Source organism: Egretta garzetta, unplaced genomic scaffold, assembly GCF_000687185.1.
Source record: "Egretta garzetta isolate BGI_Z169 unplaced genomic scaffold, ASM68718v1 scaffold81, whole genome shotgun sequence".
NCBI lineage: Eukaryota > Metazoa > Chordata > Aves > Pelecaniformes > Ardeidae > Egretta > Egretta garzetta.
This window is the reverse complement of record NW_009258671.1, coordinates 3,319,836-3,340,539: the sequence shown is the minus strand read 5'-3', so window position 1 is coordinate 3,340,539 and position 20,704 is coordinate 3,319,836.

Here is a 20,704-nt window from a genome sequence, read left to right as displayed (position 1 = left end):
CTTTACATGTTGGAGAACCTCCTCCCCCCTGCCCCCCCGGCTGGCCACCCCTCATCAGAGGGCAGGGCTACGGTAGCCAAACCACACCTAAACTGAGACTTTGGGATTTCCCTACCCCCTCCCTGGTCCTCTGGAGGACCACAAGGACATCCCATCCTTATAGTTTAGTATTCTAGGGAGCTCAAGTCACAACTCTCCCAGGTCTTTGTTGTAAACCTTCACCTAACCCACCGGCACAATCCAGCCTCCCTACAGCACCCTCTGCCTTCCTGCCTCTCATATAATCCAGCCGTTTTCGACCTCAGAAAAAAATCCAAACAAAAACCCCTTCTCTCATATACAAAACGGATAATGTATTTCTGATTTCCTTCTCCAGGGATCAGGACCAGGGCCATTCCCTCGCCTTTACATCAAAAGCTAATCCTCCCACCTCCTCCTCATAGACACGCAAGTTCTCCAGCCTCTTCCTCATTACATAAGGCACATGCATAATCCTTCTCCTCCCACAGAGCATCTCAAGAAACACAATCCTCCTCCTCCCCCTCAATCACACCAAGTCTAATCCCAACGCTTCTGACATTACCCACTAAATAGCCATCAGTACAGTGAGAACAAATGGAATGAAGCACAAACTCTGCACGTGGCTTAGAACACATCTCCACGACTGATTATTTCAGTTTTCTCCTCAGCCATCACATTCTGCTTCATACCTGCAATTGAAAATTATTTTTCTATGCAAATTCTGTCTTTTCCTTTATTTTTTTTTAGTGAGGGATGAGAGGGAGACAGAGTGTTCTTTCATTAGCGAATAGAGGATTTTATTTTGTTTTGTTTTGTTGGTGGCATTTTATGGCCGTATTTTACAGACAAGTTCATGGTGAGTTCAGAGGAAAGGAATTTTCAAAGAAAATCTAGAACAAAGCATTGTGGGGAATGATATGGAAAGTTGACAAAATGATGATAAACACTGAAAAAAGAAATAATTAAGTGTGTTGAGACTGCATCAGTATTTATCACATTGTTAGCTTTTCTTAGGGAAATGCTTTATTGTCTCCAGTTTCAGAAAGAGATCTTAACCCAGGCTATGGAAGCAGAATGCTGCCTATGTAACGGTTTTGAAACATATTTTTTTTATATATATAAAAAAAGAAAATGGCAAATGTCTGTATGAGATAAGGCTTTCAGAACAAAATATAATACATGGAAATCCTTTCTTGAAGTGCTTTGTGGTCTTAAGGAGGTAGGAAACTTGAAACAGTAGAGTTACAGTAAGCACAAGTCTAAACAAGGTGTGAAAAACTGGGGCATAGGCAGAAACAAAAACCTGAAGAAAGCGGCTAAAAGAATTGAGAGAAATGATGTCTTACATGGACATGGCTAATCTATTTACAGTTACTTTAAAATCCATTTAAGAACTCAGTTGCAAATAAATAGAGAAGGTCTATGCCCAGCACTTAGGAAAGGTAGTGAGAAAATGAAGACTAAGTAGAGAGCTGGGCACTCAGAACTCCTAGCTCTAATTCCAGACTGCCTATGTGAAATTGGTTAAGCCATACCATCTCTTAGACCAGTTCCCTTGCTTAATGGGGTGATAGTATTTTCCTCTCAAGCGTGCTATCAAGATGAATTAACTAAATTATATTAATTAAGGCTACCTCACTGTCCTCCTGCAAATCTTTTGTCAAGGCTCCTTCCTTCCCTTGATGTCTACAAAGGATATCTTGACTGCCGGGCAGCTGGTGTATTAAGATATCTGCCTATTATAAATATGTCTACATTAGCAAGCAACTTGGTGCAATAGAGGAAGAGCAGTAGATTGTAGAAGTTGATACTGGAGCACCTACATCTATATTATCTGGGGTTCAGGTTTACTATCACCTAGATTCAGCCTCATCCTCTGTACTGAACCTTGTGTGTAGTTCATGTTTGTTTCAAGGGACCAACAATTGGTTTAGCTCCTTGTATTTCCATCAGTGCTCAGAGCACCTGTGGTGTGTTTCTGGAAAGGAGCTTCTGCTTTATTTTCCTCCAGAGGAATCTAGTTCAACACAAACCAAAACCGTTCTTCAAACCAAGCTGACATATGCTAAGTAAAAACAACCAGGGAGATTTGCTTCAAAACCACGTTAGTGCTCCAAACCAGAATGCTGAGACAAGCGTAACCAATGCTGACTACTGTAATTTTTCCTTATGCATTCTCTCTCTATCACCTCTATCACCTTATCCATGTCCTGTGGTTTTTTTTTTAATCTTCGTGTTAAAGTTTTACACCATGTAATGCTTTGGTGGTGAAGCCACTCTATGAAGACTGCTCCTGGCTGCTGTTTACATGGACTCACAAGCAGTTGCAATGGCACAAGTTAAAGTGCAAACAATTGAGGTGCAAAGGCAGAAAGAAACATCTGTTGCTAGATATTTTAAACCAGTTTCCTCACTGTAGTGTGGAGTGGTCTAAAACAGTAAACTTTTGGGATAGTCACAGTCAGATCTTACTCCATGATACAGTTCCTATCACAGCGGTTTTATTCATACAGTGACATGATGTTGAAGAATTATTTGGCTCAGTGTCTGCACTGTAAAATTAATTTTGTCAATGATAATGTATTTAAATATTAGTGTTAATAATTTGTCTTAGTTTTTTGCTCATACATTTTACTTTCCAACTTATTATCCATTTGAAAGAACATTTTACCTACTGATACAAACCCTGTTGCAGGGTTTATCCTATCTCTTGAAAGAACAGATAACAGATATATGTTTAGAGTACACTTAGCTATGTTCTGTTTTGTATATGAAACAATTACTTGGAGAGTAACTGCACAGAAGATATTTGATAAGGACAGCGTTGAGAGTGTTTAGTAAGTACAGAAAAAGGATAACATCTTGATACAGGCCAAACAGTATTTGAGGTAGGAAGACTTCCATTTTGTTGTTACTGTGTTTTTAACTGCAAGAGGTGGAGAACCTCCATTCTTGTGAGTAAATCGGTCAGGAATCAACAATAATGAGGAGTATATTCAAAAAGCTAATCTTCCTTGGTTACTCATAACCAGTAAAGAGACAAAAGCTTACTCAAGGAATAATTCAGAGCACCTAAGCTAAACACTGTCTCTGAACCACCTTCTACCCACATCCTTCCCCACTGAGAGAGGAACAGATGAAAGCTAGCCTTAAGTTAGCCTTTCTGGACAAACCCTGTTTGTGAACAGCATTCCCACATACTTTATCTCTTTAATCAGAGGGTTTAAAATGCATTGTTTTATTTTGAACTGATAATGCTTTAACTTTGCCAGCCAAATCCCACTGAAATATTCCCAGTTTTTAACATTTCATTTGGACTGGCCACTAAAAATGCTTCAGTAACGCTTTATAGTATTTCAGCTTTGAGAGGCATTAATTTGGATCCACTCGCAGAATAATATGATTTATTTTATCGATATTCCTGTGGACTCCTGCTCCTGATATTCAGTTAAGGTCCTCATACATACCCTTTTGACTTAAGGTAAATCAGAATTGACCTGAAGTTACTACAACCAGATTTCAGTGCTACTTTGCTGTTATTACCTGGTAGTTAGCCCCTGTGGATAGCCATCCACATAACAAGTTTATGGTTTAATAATGTTCTAATACTTTAAAAACATTCTAATGCCCTAGACAAATACTATTCTAACACCTTAGACCTTAAAAGTAGATATAAACAACAGTAAAATCTTAAGAGATACTCATGGTGTGAGCACTGTGCAAAAAGTAAAGATCTTGCTGGATACTGCACAGTGCAAATGGGACAGGGAGCATTCAGCGATGACTGTACAGCGTCATGTGCAAGCTGATGGGGCCATGTACCAAAACACGTTCACCTATCACCAAATTCTAGCTACCGTGAGCAGCAGGAACATCAAGAATTCATGCAGCCCTTCCCTCTCTCCCAGGTTAGACCAAATCTATCTACACCATCCTAACTGATGAAGAGGTGCTTCTGGTCCGGAGCTGTATCTGCATGTTCTTATTTTGTGCTCCCTAACACAAGTCACATACAGCCCACCACAGAGTCTTTGCAGCCATGGTGGTGCTAAGCCGGAGTCTGCCTTCATTCATACCAAGTCAAGAGCCAAGTGGCTCTGTGGTAACAGGGATCACTCAGCAAATGTAGTGATAAGCAGACAGCAATACAATCCTTTTATTTTTTTTTTTTTTTAGTTTGTTTCAGTTTTTGAATCGAGTTGTTTTTGTAAATAATAATAAATTGTAATATTTAAAGTGGATATTAAATTAACCACTATTAATCTCCTAGGGACCCAAGATGTCTTAAAAAACAGAGGAATTTAAAAGTCTTTTACTTTCATGTTTCTAATCATCGTTGTCTTTCTGCTTCTAAACTCAAACCAGTTTTGTGCCTTATTTCTTGGGTTCTCAGAATGAAATGTTTGCAGAGACCAAAATCCTTGTGTGACCCAGAAACATCACTACTTTCCAAAAATATAATGACATGCTAACCTATTAATGCAAACCTGATGCTTTACATCCTTTTCACTAAATCACACCAAAATGTCCCATTGTGGCAAACCATTGAACGTGTTGCCAAACTTCCTTTATTAGAGACATCTGCAAGAATGACACTTTCAAGTAATGAAGTCTTAAATACTCATCTCATGATTGTCATTTCTTTTTTTTAATCAGTTTGCTTGCACTACTTAAAAATAATTATAGGTTCTTCAGGGCATGATTTTTCAACCTGTATTCTCCTTAAGTAATACAAGGTCCAGTTGACTTCCATGTTTTCTGTGAGCCTCCCAGCATGATACCAGTTTGCTAAATGTAAGAACTAAACAATCTGGCCTTAGGTGTCCAGCTATGCACTTCTCCCACAATGTACCAAACTCTCCCTCCTTTGAATCAATGTCAGAGCTGAGCTTTTAATGCACAGCCTTGGCTTGATTTATGAGTACATTTAAGGAATGTGAGGTCACACAAGCTAGCAAACCAGCTGGCCTCCACGGAACAGAGCAAAACAAAAACTTCAGGAAAAAAATCTCATTGTACTTCCTTCAAAGAATGTATAAAATCGTCCTTAACATTTTATGTAATAACATGTAAATAAAGCTATATTGCCATTTTTTTTAAGTGCAGACCTATTTTAAGTGGCAACCCAAGATGCACCAGAGGAAATGGGTTTTTTTCCCCATTTCTGTCCTCACACTGCAGTACCTACAGTCATGGCAACTTTATCCTTACCAGTCTGAAAATTGGTATCTAAGGGAAAGAGACACCCTTTAAATTAAAAATTAATAAAACTTTGTCAGTTATGTGACATAACACGCCATTTGGAACGGAGGACAAAAAGTCTTTCCATAAAGCTAATACAATATACCAAGTTTTTAATGCTGCTGTCTGCAAGGCTTTAGTTAGGTGAATGTTGTATGGAGACTGAAGAGACATGCATGTAGCACACAAACTCCAACACATCATTTTACTGGCAGTTTGGGAAAAATCAGGATTAATCTAAAAAGACCATGGGGCAGACTAGAGGCAGTCAGTATGCATGGGCTCCTTCTGCACTCAGTGAAGAAAAAGAGACACGGTATGAAGGGAACATCAGTTTTACACCTTCTGCAATTTACAGATATGCGAAGTATTCCAGTGAAGTGCAGAAATCTTACAGTAAATTTGCTTTAGTTTTTGCAATACCCTCCTAAGACAACACTCAGAGTCTGCCAGTTTCCTGATAAATCAGCCATACTCGGTCAGCCACTCTGGAGCTATACATTGCAATTTGGGGAGACAGTAGAAGAGGTCTAGACAAGCGCATTTCTCTAGGGACAAAGCACTGCAAAGATACATACGTATTTACACAGACCTGGTGTTGTCAAATATTGTGGTTTTATCATGAGATTCATAACAGCCATTTCTCTTAAAGATCTGCTCTTGCTTATTGGAGAATATCAGCTCCAATTTAACAAAGAAATGGAGCTACTAGCTCTGATGCTTAAAAAAACCCACCCTTGGAAGTGTGAACCTTGATAACTCAAAAGCAAGAAAAATATAGACAAGGTTTGGGGTGGGTTTTTTTTATCTTTCAATTTCTAAATGATTTTGTGGCCCGCTTCAACTGGCAACATTCACACAGATGGGTTAAATGTCATTTTGCACTCTGAATTAACTTCCCTAAAATCTGTTCTGAATTCCTTGTCACTCACCTGAGTAATCCTACTGGTTTTAAATGGGCCTCCATAAGTGACCAGACTAGTCTACTTCTGCACGCTGCTGAGCGTTACGTAGGAGGTGCTGATACTCCCACATCCCTTTAAAAAGAAGATTAAGCACTAAGATAAGTGAAAACTTCTGTTCAAATTGGCTCAAATCCTTCTCCTATTTAAACTGGTGGCAGAACTCCCACTTACTTCAAAGGTCCAGGACAGGCACACTGTATTAATTAGGACAGTACAAAAACTCTCATTACAAAACCAAAGCATGTGACACTCACCTGATTTAAAACAAAACCAAAACACGCAGTCTTGGATTTGCATCTCTGTGAACACTGAACACTACAGCCTTTGGTGCAGAAGTCCCAGGGAATTCGGATTTTGAACCAAAAATATGTAACAATGAGATGCTTTTATTGGTTACTCATTTGTTATAAGCTTGACAGCAGGACCCTTTTATGGCAGGTCTAAATTTGATGGAATTCATGTAAATGAGAAGACAACTTGACCAAACAGTAGGTCATACTTGCCACAGCTCTACTCACATTGAAGAGGGCTGGGACTTTTTCATTTTAAAGGAACTTTAGCTTTTGCACCACTCCCTGCAATCCAGTGTGCTTCAACGGCAGCTCCTTCGGCACTACAAGGAAAGAGCCACCTTAGTACGATGCTTGCTAGAAATCTAGCTTTGCCACATAGGGTTCCTCTCATAGCAAAGCCCCAACGTGGGGCACGTATACTTCATTTGAGTTACCCTCCCAGCTCATCCCCGCTCCGTCCTAGAAGATGGTTACATCATGCTGGCCCATCTGAAAATGGCCTCTCTGCTACATCAGCTAAGCCCCAGAACTGCACTTCACAGCGCAGCAGCAATGCCTGCTCAGTCCTGATGGTGCAGGGGGCTGAGGCCGAACTTCTGCTCCCCAGACCAAGCATCGACACGTTTGCTCCACATCAAATTCAGCCTTTTTTTGAAGCGATGCAGGAGCATGCAGGCTAATGTCAGGCTGAATATTTTTAATATTTATAATGAATAAAATTATATGCTTCGAATGCAACCTTCAGCATAACAGCATTAAAAACTAAATTTTTATTTGGATTATATTCATGGTAATAACAAGTAATGTAGGGGTTTTTTTGTGACATAGGTTAAAAAGTCTGTAACCTCTAATTTGACAGGAACTCTATTATCACTCTCTGGAAAATTAGACAAGATAGAATATTAAGACATCCAAAAACTGACACAAATAGAAAACTAGGTCTCTCACTTGCTCCTCTTTCTTTAAACAAGGAAGATGATTATATGCTGTTTGACATTCCATTTTCAGGGCAACTAAAGAGATGCCGGGAGTCACACTTCATTTATTCTTCCAAATGCCACCACTGAAAAAAAAAGTGTTGGTATTTGAAGGCACCATACTCCCACAAACAGTGGCCAGAATTAACCTTGTCTTCCTGATGGTTTCATTTGTGAAGTCCCTCAGTTTAGTTTCTCAAGATGAAATTAAAAATACCCTCATGGCTGAGTGTAAGCACTTAAAGCATACACACTACACGGCGGGCCAAAACTCCCCAGGGTGTAGCCTCACTGAACTCATTGTATTAGACAAGTCAAGGGGAAATATGTTCTTGTAGAGATTTCCAGCCTCAAGATATTTGGATTTGCTTAAGGTTAGCGTCTGAACTTTTACATAACTATTCAGACTGAACCTCAAGAAATTTTGAGGTTCACAACCAAATTGGAAACCAAGAGCGAAAGAAACTACTTTAACAACTCCTTCATGATTCGCAGTAAGATCTTTTGCTTTTCAGTGTGAATAAAACAATGTTGGTTTATATCTTGTCATACCAGAGAACAAAGGCGTAATGTTGCACACATTTCCTTAAACAAACAAACAAACAAACAAGCAACCCCTCCATGTTCTCTGCTGGAATTTTATCAATCCAAATATGAAAAAAAGAAAATTCAGGTTTTTAAATCTACTCAAAGCTGACACAAAAAATTAGAGTCATTAGTGAGTTTTTAGTCTGTTCTTACTCAGGCAAAAGTCCCATTGAAATGAAGCCAACATTACTTCAAAATCTGAATACTGTTTCATTCAGCTTTTCAGCACCAAGATGAAGCTTTAGTTACAACCATCTGTCATGGGTATAATCTCATAGCACTGATACCCATTTCTCTTAAATATAACCTTTCTTCATAAACTCTTTATCTACCTCTGGGGTATATACAAAGCTCAAAGAATACAAATGAAAAATCAGTATTTTCGCTATTATTGTACATGAACTATAATAGTACCTCACACTGTAATAAAAATTCATCCCAGATAGCTTAGCTAGGCTGAAACACACTACAATACAGTATCTTGAAGACAGAGATTAAGATTTGTTTTGGCACATCCTGAAAGAACGTAGGAACCAAAGGGATGGTGGAGAAGGAGACGATGTTGTATTTTAGGATCTCAACACATTTTGAGGTTTCTTAAATGGCAGTTCCCTTCACTACCATTAAAAATCCACTATACATGCATTATTGACTATTAATAAGATGAAGTTTACAACATGCTTTCAATGGGAAAATTATAGAGGACATGGAAAAATATTATTATAATTGTGTTCAATAATAAAACATAATCATCCCTGAGAGCTTGCATTCCTCAGTATCCAAATATTTCACACTGGCCTTGCTAATGTGTAAGGCTCAAAACTCTGGACAAAATAGAGAAATAGGGGTTGATGACAACTGAAATGAGGAAACAGCACAGTCTACTGGTTAAGGCATTGAACTGGGTGTCACGCCATATGGGGCTGCATTTCTAACTCAGCCACTGAGATGCTTCTTTTCCTCGGGCCAAGTATGCAGTCAGTCAGGCCAAGCTGAAGACTGTATGAATGCCCATGCAGTTCAAGGTGACCTGTCCAACTGGAATCCATCCTGGTCAGTACAGCCACCTTAGCATGCCGGTCTGTCCACCTGCAGTGCTGGGATACATTAACTTAGTTTCTTCACTTCCAAACTAGGCTTACCATGCCCTTCACTGAAGAACATGCCACTTACTAAAAAATAACAGGTCAAGGTCATACCAGAAATTCCAAGTTGGGCTATATCAAGTTCTGTATTAATTGGTAGTTTTTATTTTCACACATAAAACTTTAAATAATGTTACCAAAAGCTGAAAGTCATCACCAACTGCCCAAAACAAAAAGCAGGAAAGACAGTTGTTCAGAGGAAAAAAGACCCATGACTTTCAATGTGTCTAAAATATTTGAGTCAGGACAGATTTTTTACATCAGAGTCATGATTTTTGAAGACCTGGAATGACTATACTTAAACATTTTTTCAATCTTAAAGGCCTGCTTTTCATCTTCAGTGACAACACAAGACTAAGGGGTAGATCTTTTTTGGTTGGTTTGGTTTTTTTGCAAGAAACATCATTTAAAACCAGTCCAGATACTTCCAACTCCTGAAGACAATCAGTAGCAAAAATCTGATCGCAGGTATAGTGCTTCAATTTTAAAAGTCCATATTAGGCATTACAGACTTCTTGAGGATTCTGGGAACTGTAGTCTCCTAGCTTACTCTTCTCTTAAAATGTAATAAATTTAAGACAAACCATCCAGATATTTCTATTGGTAAAAATGAGGTGAATGTTGCCCCCTGAAAATATCTCCACAACTGAAGGGAAGAAAACCAAGTGAGCCTATTCCTCTAGTGTAAACAGATTATTCCCTTGCTTAAAGTGATGAAGCTGTCTCTCCCTGTTGCACAAATATATAACACAATACATCTTATCTATTTGCCAGGATACTGGGTAATGTCTCCAGGGCTGACTATCAGCTGGTTTAATTGTAAGACAGTTTTATGTTAGGCATAGGAGAGGGGAATTTGGTAAGCACTGTGAAGGGGGTGGAAGAAGAAAATAGGTCAGATAGCTTACAAACATGCCAGAAACAGAGACTAATAGTTCTACTTTTTATTCTATAATAAAATTAATGTTGCCCCAGCAGCATGCTATTTGGTACATCCATCTAATTTATTAAACAAACAAGAAGACAAAAGATTTGCTGAAGATAGTACTCCTGTGTATTTGTGAACTAGTTTCTTGTAATTAACAAAATTGATGATAAATATAATTTTGTTTTTACTTTCTCTTCGTTTTCACATACAAACATACAACATTATCTATCAACTAGAATAAAATCTGCTAAACTGATTATGAAACTACCACTCTATGATTTATTTATATGTTTAGTAACAGCATTTTCCCTTTTGCTGGTTCCTTCACGTAGTAAAAAGAAAGGGCAAAACAGGAGGAGATATGCACAATTTCACCCACCAGAATTTTACATTAAAACCCACGATGTGCACACAGCCCAGGCTGCATGTTCACACACAGCAAAGCAAACAGTGCAAAAAACATGAAAGGGGAGAAAACACTGGACAACTCTGAACAAAAGCAATCTCAAGTACAAAGACTTGAGATCTTCTTTAGATCTTTGCAAGCAGAGAGGAAAGTAAGTGCTTCAAAATGGGGGGAAAAGTGAAAAGGGTTCTTTATAAACATGGACTCGAAGCCTTCAGACATTAAAGACTCATATTATAGACTAACACTATAAACTCCCCCAAACCTCATCTCTCTAAATGCTTGAATTAACTTTTCTGTTGTCACTGAGAATTAAGTTTACTTGGTCAATCAAATCTGTCCAATTCTCTGCGAGAATTTGCAGCCTTTAGTACAGTTTGTGGAAGCAGCTCTGCAGAACAGGGCCTTTGGAACTCTGTTTATAAGAGAAGACAGAGGTAAACAGCCCTACTGCAGCAGGGAGAGTCCTGCAGAGAGGAAACCCAACAAAAGATGCATTATGCTATTAACAATAAGAAAACAGCTCTATGATTTCCTCTTATTTTTAATATTTATATTGGCTTGGCGCCCAAAATCCCCAGTAAGTCCTCCTGCATCTCAAAATCTGAATGGAGTTTACAGACTGAATTAAGAGACTACAGGTAAAATATTTTTTCTCTAAAAACACTATTTCTGGCATTTGAAAAATTTTCTTTTCCCTGCTTTGCTTCACAGGCACAGTGGACAAGTGTGTTCAGTTTAAGATTCCCAAATTTATCATATATGCTGCAATGACAGCATACTCACATGATGACGGTAGCCAAGATATCAGTGCTGATTCATATCTGCATGAAACTCACTCCTCAGTTCATAAAATTCTTCTTATCTTTTTGCTAAGTTTGAGGTCTGCGGGAATCGAAAAGCTCAAAGTGAAAAACTAACAGCATGTATCTATTCTGGGGCCGAGCTGGAAGAAAAAACTGAGTTCCACAGCTTCCCCCAAAACAGTAACACATTCAGTCTTATTTATAACTCTCACCTATTTTGGAAATTTTTGTGAACCTGGCCTGACATTCAAATTGGTAATTCAGCTTCAAATTAGGGGAGACTCCTCTCCTGTTATGCCTCCATACAAATGCTTTGAGAAGGCTAATACAAAACAAAGATATTAATAGCGTACCATGACACGAACGCATGAATGTCACAAAGTAATTATTAAATTCTAAAAAGGAGAAGTAAATAGACAAAATCTACTATGAACTGTTTCTGTTAAACAGCAAACAGAAGAAGGAAAAGATAAAGACTGTTCATATGCTGGAGACTATAAAAGGTTCTGAAAACTGCAGTATGACTTTGGTATGGGTGACACAGGGTTGTGAACACTTTCAAGGAGGTCCCATCAGACCTTGGAGCTAACAATCCTGTTTCAAAACTGTCTACTTCTTCCTTTTAATCTTCCTTTTTTGTTGTTTTTGCTTGAGAGAAAACAACAAGGAGTGATGCTGTGGGAGAGAAGCCAATACTCAGCTCCTGCTGAGAAGAGGGAAAAAAAATGTGTTGGAGCTGGAGCTGCTGAATCCTGCTCACTTTGTGCAAAGGAATTAAACAGCGTCTCCCTCCACTGACTAAATAGCGCAAATTTGGTTTACCTGCCTTTGGTTTACATGCCTTTCACGGATGGTGTAACACAAATACTCAAAATAAAATGATGTGGGTTTGAGGTAGAAAAGGATGTGTCAATTCAACTCCACTGCTGCCATGAGCAGCATCCCAGGGAGATGGGAATTGCTCTGTGCTAGGTGGTGAACCCCTCCATGAACCCTCAGCAAGGAGCTGCAGCAGCTCCTCCATGGAGGAGCATCTCTATTGCTCAGACCGTTGAGTCACAGACAAGCTTTTGGTGACAGAAGGCGCAAATGACTTTGCACCCTCCCCCCAAAAAATAGCCCTAAGGAATTACCCAAATAAATCTGTTTTGTCTCATTTTTGAGCAAGGATTTGGGATACTGTATAAAATGGGATTTTCAGAATTTGGCTTTTAACTTTCCGCACCTGCTTCAGCTTTTTTGTACAGTGTTTATAACCGAGAAGATGACACAGGAGACATCTGAAGGAAGCTATTTGTTCTTCTCCCATCTCTGCCACAGAGTGCAGCTGAGAGTTCAGAAAGCTGGTATTCCTACCACATGGCAGAACTGCCAAGAAGAACAAGCACCAAATTCAATATTTAATCTTAAACGCTACTTTCCTAAAAAAAGACCACTTCGTAAATCACAACAAAAATTACCAATACCAACATCAGTCACTTACAAACCTCTAAGGGTCTCAAATTGCTTTTGAATAGGAAACCAAACACCATGATCCATATTAAAGAACTAAAACTTAGAGTGCAAAGAGAAGTCAAGTCTCACCTCTTAATGCGGTGTTTTATCCATGGTCCCACACTTTCTTTATCTCTAAATACTGACTCAGAGTTTAAGTATTTTTGAGGTTTAGAGCTTTTGAAACGTTACTGCAGAAGAACTCACCTTCTGTGGAAGCACACAGCGCCTGCATTTTTACTCTGAGAATATTAACATTATTCTGTTCAAAAGGATAATTCCTCTAAAACTGGTGTCCTTTCCAAACAATGGAAAGCAGAAAAAGTTATAGTAATACCTTGTCAGAAACACACACACACATAATTGAGAGCTAACATTTTCTTTTAGAAACCCAGGCCAAGACAAAAGAGTATTTCCAAAGGTGCGAGCAGGATCCTGATTTTTGGGGTACCTCTATGGGCTGGTGCCTGGGCTCAAGCAACGCCAAACTCCTCCTCCCCCTCTGTGGGCACGGTGACAATTTGCATGGCTAAGCAGAAGTATTCAACAGCTGTTGGATTTCACATCCAACTTTCCTCCTTCAGCCCCGGTCCCAAGGCAAGGCCGCAGCAGAAAAGCAAGCAGGTTGGACACCATCATCCCACAGGCCACCAGCTGGACCACTCCAAATTATTCCAGCTTCAAGTTATTTTCCTCACCTTACTTTTTGACGTAGGAAGTTACTTCCTTCTCCCCCTCCCTCCCTTCTTTCTCACCCCAGTTACTCATCTAACTTTTTGAAGGCAAACAGAAAAGGGAGCCAGCACAGCTGGTGCTGGCAGGAAGGGCGAGTGGGTGATGCACCCACCGGGTGGAGGCTATGTCCCCGCTCCAGCGGTCAGCCCACCGGCAGCGTAAAACTCTGATAAGGGAGCTACAGCTCACAGCCAGGTGGCTTGCTCCGTCACCTGAACCACCAATGAAGCTCTGAGCCTCAAGTCACACCCCTCCTCCGTGATACACAGGGACACATGAGAAAGTATTTTCCCCCTGAAGCCCTTTGTCCAATTCAAGCCCTCTCCACCTGTCAACCGCGCTGTTGGAAGTGAAAAATGTACATCCCTAGGCACTTGCACCCTTCCACGCCTGGCCCTGACCACCAGCGATGGGAAGATGTCTCTGTGAGAGGGTGGCCCTGATATTAGATGCTGTGTGTCATAGAGAAGAGAGCAGAAATAAGAAAAAGAAATTAAATATGTTCCCTCTTTCTCACATATGTGCGAGTTATTTCTCCACACCAGCCAATATACAGGCTCCAGAACTGGAGTTTTCTTCACACTAGTTCAGTCCTCCTTTCCAAGAAGAAAGAAGCTTAATTTGAAGCTCAGTTCAGTCAGGAAAGAAAAACAGTCCTTCAGCTGCAAAGTCTTTCAAGCCATATGCAGTACTTTGGGTTTTCGGTTTTTCCTTGCATCGTTTTACCCTGTGGCTGGACAAACATTTTCTCTCCCTTGACCCTTCCAGGCCTTTGCCTCACCAACCCACTTGCTTGTACTCACATGCCTGCTTTAATGAGCCTTCCTTATATCCTTCCCTTCATACCAAGCTGTTTTAATATTTCTGGTTTATTCATTTTTTAATTTCCATCCAACAAAACAAACTTAGAAATCCAATGACAGAATTATTTTCGGCACTCCTAAGATCAAAACAAAGTTTCTCAATGCTTTCAAAATGAACATCTGACAGATTTTTAAAAACCCAGCGTAACTATAAGACTCTTACCTTAAGTTTTGACCAAACCATGCAGGAGAAATCTTAGCTTCGGTTATCTTGCAATATGCAAATTTCAAGATGATATTTTATCTGATGTTGAAGCGTGTGGCAGAAAACCTGGCTTACAGCAAAAAAGCCAGCTTGCCGGTAAGGCTTGTGTGCCTGCTATCACAGAGATGTAGACAAAAGAGGTATCCTAGGTTCTGCAATACCTAAATGAACTGATCTAATTTATCTAAGTCCTTGACAGCCCACACAGTACAAAGCAGAGGTCTTAGGGCACCAAGAGGGGGAAGTCTTTATAAAGACAGCACAATTTTTGTTCCTTTGTATTCCGCAGATGGGCAGTATCACTTTCAAAGGTAGAATGCTTTTGACTATTACTGAAGAATACCACAGTTGTGGTTTTACCTTGTTTGCCATTAATACAACTGCTTAAGCGATCCTTGCTTTTGCCTGGGTCTTCTTTGGAGCCTCCCATCCCAAAGCGCTGCCCTTCTCTATCTTACACTTGTTGCGTAATCGGCAAATACCAAACGACCTAGAAAGAACCTGTCCAAAGGGGAACTCTCTGCACCCAGCTCACAGTAATTACCAGCCTCACGGAAGCCGGCAGGCACTTATTATACGCCCCAGGGATAACAGAGATTTTGAAAAAGAGACGGCCGTCCTCCTTCCAATACAGTTGCTAGCGTTGGAGGGTACATTCCCTTTTATTTATCTGGGGGGAGCATGCGTCAGGAAGAAAGAAAGAAACAAATTCCTATTTTTTAAAGGGCTACAAAATCGTATGAGGAAGCTGCAGGTTAGCACAGCTTCAAACTGTTGCTGCATTAGTTTTGCTTTTACTGTGGAACACCATGGGGTAAAACCTTATTCTTCCTCTGAAAAAAAAAACATCTGTATTGATATCAGAAAAGGGCGGGGGAAATAAAATGACAGCCACTGGCCTGCCCTTTAACTTTTCTAACGGAGCTGGTGGCCGCAATGAAGCTTAATCAATGCAATGGAAGTGACATTTTGCAGTCAAATCAAATTAAATGGAAATGAAAGGAAAATCTGAGGTCCAACCTAAAGGCTGTTCCCTCTTGCACCGAGGTCATTGCCATGGCAACTAAATGCTACAAATGTGTAGAGTAAATCCTTAACAAATCTGTAGAAAGCATGTCCAATTGAATATGATAGTTCCTGTCACTGTACTTTGTACCTTCCAAAAGAAAGGGAGAAAATAAAACAAAGCGCATCTTACAGTCTGTGTAGCAGAAAAGAAGTTCTGCCAGCAACTACGCAGCGCAGTGGCGTACTTAATCTTTCTCTTCTGCTTGGACATGGAGAAACTGAACAGCTTTACTGTAAGACAGCAAGTGGGTAGCTACGGACAGAGACCATATTAAGTGGATTAGGGCACGGTGTGTTACATTTTTCAGTCTTGCTTCAACTGGAGGGCTGGTGACTGCAAAAACTTCCTTGTATCATTGCAAATGCATTTAACCGTGGCTGAGAGCAATTCCTCGTGCAGATTGCCCGTGGCTCCGATCATCCCACCCAGCTTGAGCACCCACCTCCCCTACCCTTCTGCCTTTTCCTGGGGCGAGAAGGCTGCTTTCTTAGAGGACTTGGGATGGCAAAGGGGTGATCAGAGCTGCCAAAAAAATCAGGGATGCTCCCACCTTTGTGCGTGCAGCCCTTCCTCTGTACAACCCCAAGGCTCCCCTTGCAATGGGACTGAAGCAGGGTGGGAGCCCCAGCAAAGAGCTCCCACCCAGCTGCCCCCCGACCTACCCACGGAACTCCCTGAGCACAGGGGCTGCTGAGAAAGGGAACGACATCAACCCATTTCACCCCCTACGTACCCCGGCGTCACGCGCAGCCCTCGCCCCTATTCCCCTCTGCATCAGCTCTGACCAACACAGGGGCAAACGCCCCACCTCCGCATGCCCCTGTAGAGTATTAAAGGTAATTACCAATTCCTACCACCACTTGCAGCGCATATTTCACTCCTCAGCCTAACAGCTTCTGACAATGAAGGGCAATTTAAGAACCACATCAAAATATGACAGCCGCACACTCACGCTCACTCTGCCGAGTGCATATTTCATCTCAGCATTTCCACCTGTGTAAGCAAAGAGATGGAGGGGGAGGCACCAAGCAGGATGCGGGATTTTTTCTTTTTCTTGTGAGATGTGGAAGACTTTACGTACCGAGCTGTGACCTTCCCCAAACTTGTCATTTATCTGAGCTGCATAAGGTGGCAACCATTATCCTCTCCTTGAACACGGTGAAGTTTTGATTCAGCTGTAGTGATGCAGTCACTGTGCATTACGGAAGATCTCAAGAGATTATATGCCCTGGGCCAGCACGGGCTGGGAGTATTGCAAATCTGATATGAGGTGACATTTTCTACTCAAATACATACAGCCGCAGGACATCACACACCTTCCTGCATGAATAGCAATACATACTAATGAACTAATTTCTGGGGGGAAATTGTTAACTTCCCAAGTGGGTGGGGGAGGAGACGACTCTGCCACTTCAACCAGAAGGGATTCTGGCTTTCTTGCGATCTTTTGCTGCATTTTCACCTTTTCCAAGCAGCGCTACTTCACATAGCATCTTCACACAGCACCTTCAGACAAGGCCATCCGGTCGGGAGCTCTGTGTGATGCATCCTACAACATATGCATGAGATCACAGAGTGGCATACTGGGCTATACGCTCCTCTGCAAAGCAACAACTCAGAGCATGCATGTGCCCCATCACACCCACAGGAGAACCTCCGTTATATGTAAAGAAATAAATTTACTTCAAATTTATTCGGGTAAGTATTATATTCATTAAATACTGCTGGATATTCTAATTTAGGATAGCCATGGCCTCCTTTTTATCACAGACAACAGTGATATTTACAGACCACTTCACATTTCTTTTACCCTTTAAATGCTGCTGTATGCTTGTGCTTGCTTACTCACGCTCCTGTTAGTTGAAAATGCACTCAAAAAATTTGGCTGGCAGTCCAGGGAAGATGCTTGTGCTGGAAGAGTTGAAGGGAAAATTCATTGTAAAATACACGTAAGCTCTGACTCAGAAACACAAAAGGCCAAGGAAAATTGCCTTTAAATTACTACTATTGTGGTCTTTCTTGAGCTTCTATGGAAAAATAAACTGAACAAATATTTCAGAAGACCAGGTAGATCAGGGAAGCAGTAAATTAATTTAGGGAGTGGGGAGATAGCAGTACAGAGCTGCAAGCACAAGCACTGCATGGTAAGACCAGTTTCTTAAACTTATCAGTGGGAACCTCATGTATCTCTGTTAATGTCAACCCCAACTTTGAGAGGATTTATAATCTAGCAATCTAGGCACTCTCATAGCAAATATCTGTGAAATGCAGCTGGGGTGGCAGTCAGATGGACAAAATCACCCCCATCCCATAAGAATATTTCATCACAGTGTAATACAATATTTAACCCTTAGATCTCTAATCTTCGCTTTGGGTTAAAGGAAATAAAACGGGCTTGACACACTATGGAACATTGCAGAACAGATCCAGGCACAAAAAGAGCAAGGAAACGTGAAAGGCACTAACTACATAAAGAGATGAAATGCTGGAAACAGAGATGAGTATTTCTAACATAGGAACACCACTTTTACTCAGTTGTTCTTCCGAAAGAGAGAAGCAAAGTCCTGGAGGAGCTAAAAGCTAGTGATTGGCCTCCTAAGCACTTTAGAATGACACATAAGAAAACCATTTAATAAAATCTCACCTTTGTTACAGAATTCAGTATTAATAACAAACAAAACTTTACAAAAATTTCCTGAATTTTGACATAAACATCTGTGGGATCTTACTTAACATGCCTCGGCTTGACCCCGTAAACTAAAGGAGCGATTCAAAAAGCAGAATATGCAATGTGATGGGCAATGACAAGCAAATAAGGACTCTGAAACAATTTGTATGTATTTTTGCAGTACTGTTTGATACATATTTTTTCATGTTATTTCTTTTATATTATTTTTGAGATCTAACAACTGCTTTTAATAAGCAACTGTTATTGCAAACATATAATTATACTAGGCCACAATCCAACAAAGCACTTAAGGGCACAGATTAAAGACACTGAAAACAATGGGATTATTTATGTGCTTAAGGTTAAGCATCTGCTGAAGGACTCGGATGGATCAAAGCCCCATTTCTATTACATCTACAGCAAAAATATTATATATGTTAATTAAACGTAAAATAGATGTAAATTAACTAGCACATGAAAAATAGCACTTGCATATATTTTTATATCCCTATACAATTTGTAATAATAGAATATTCCAGTTAGCCAATATGAAGAACAACTGCTAATATCAGCCATTTCATCAAAGGGTGAAAAATTACTGGAACTGAACAATTACGAAATAACTTGCAGAAGAGACTTCCCTTCATAAAGCACCTCCTGACTAAGTAGTTCATGTTGTGCAGCAAAAAGGAGAAAATAAAGAGACAGAAAGCACATCTCATTTATCTTCAGACTTCAGTAATTCATGTAAAAGCTTGATTTGTTAACTCTCATTTTTATGAAAATCAATTTATTTTTATTCATAAGATCAACAAACTATTTGCAATTAGTGCCTAATAAGCTTATTTCATAAAAATTTCTTCTTGGTTTTTTCATTGAACAATTCCTCGTTCTTGAATTAAGGATGAAATGGAACACAGTGCTTGACTTTCATTCTCTCAAGAATTATGTATTTTGTTTAACTGTATACAATTTCTTATTCTTCTGTTCACTATTAAAGAAAGCAGATCTACTCAAAAAACTTGCAAATAATATTTCCACTGTAAATTGTTTCTCCTTCATCTATATTTAATATTTTCAATAAATATACCAGTTTTTATGATATTTCATTTTGAAAAACCTAGAAAAGACCTCCTGATTAGGTTGAAAATTTTCCATTTTCATCATTTGCCCTAAAAAGCTCTATTTGCAATATAAAGACAAATTATCATCTGAAAATTTCTTTTACCCAATGCTTCTTTTTTATTTTATGGTGTTAAAACAGAAAAGGAACCCTTTATTTTATTTCTATTCAGTGTTGCGACAGATCAAACCAAAAAAGTGTCTAAAAAATGCTTCTCCACTGGAAATTTCAAATTTCTTTCATTTCTCTTTAACTTGGAAATTACCAGTGCAACAGTTACAAAAATGTGAATCTATCAGAGCATCGCTAAAATTTGTAGTACTTTCAATTTGGTTTCATATTCACTTTCTCTAGTCTTCTGATTTTTTTTTTTGTTTGCCTTGAGTCTTCTCAGACTGTTTATTCCATGAAACAAACAGAATATTATTAACTTAATCTTCAATATTTTTACATGAAATTGTGTATGGCTTAATATTGAATTACAACCACATGAAAAGCTACTAATTGTATTATGTATTTAAATTAAAACATGTACTTGGAGAATTATAACCAAGAATTACACTCAATGTAAAGTTTTAAATGAAAGCAAAATCTGTAAAATGGTCTGATCACACCTTCTTTTAATCAAATTTATGCCAGCTCGCTGACTTTGCTTATGACTCGACTTCAATTTTGATTTTCTCTATGCAAATAAGGATTTCACTTGAATCCTTCAGTAATGACCAACAGATAAAAAGGCAGAGAAATAATGACATACCTGAATAATCAGCTACTTTTAGAAATATTGGGTCAATTAGGCCTTGAATCAGCATACAGAAAAAGTGAACATCAAAATGGCTAGCTAAGGCCGCAATGGAAACTTCAGTGATGGGGATATGTGCGTTCAAAGGAAAGTAAATTCTGGAAACTACATGGCAGGTCCCAGCTCTCTAGTGGTGACAAGAGTAGATGATCTTCTGATCAATGTCCAACTCTACATTTTCACTAGTTCTAGTCACTTTTTCAATGGCAATTACAAGTTACCACACTGAATACGAAACCCAGACCTTTAAGATTTCTGAAATGAGCACCTTCCCTCCAAAAATAATAGTCACAGTAATAAAAAAGAAGGCACCCAGAATTTTTACTTATAATTTAAAATGTCTTTTATTTTTTAAACTGTTTCTTCTTTTAGAAG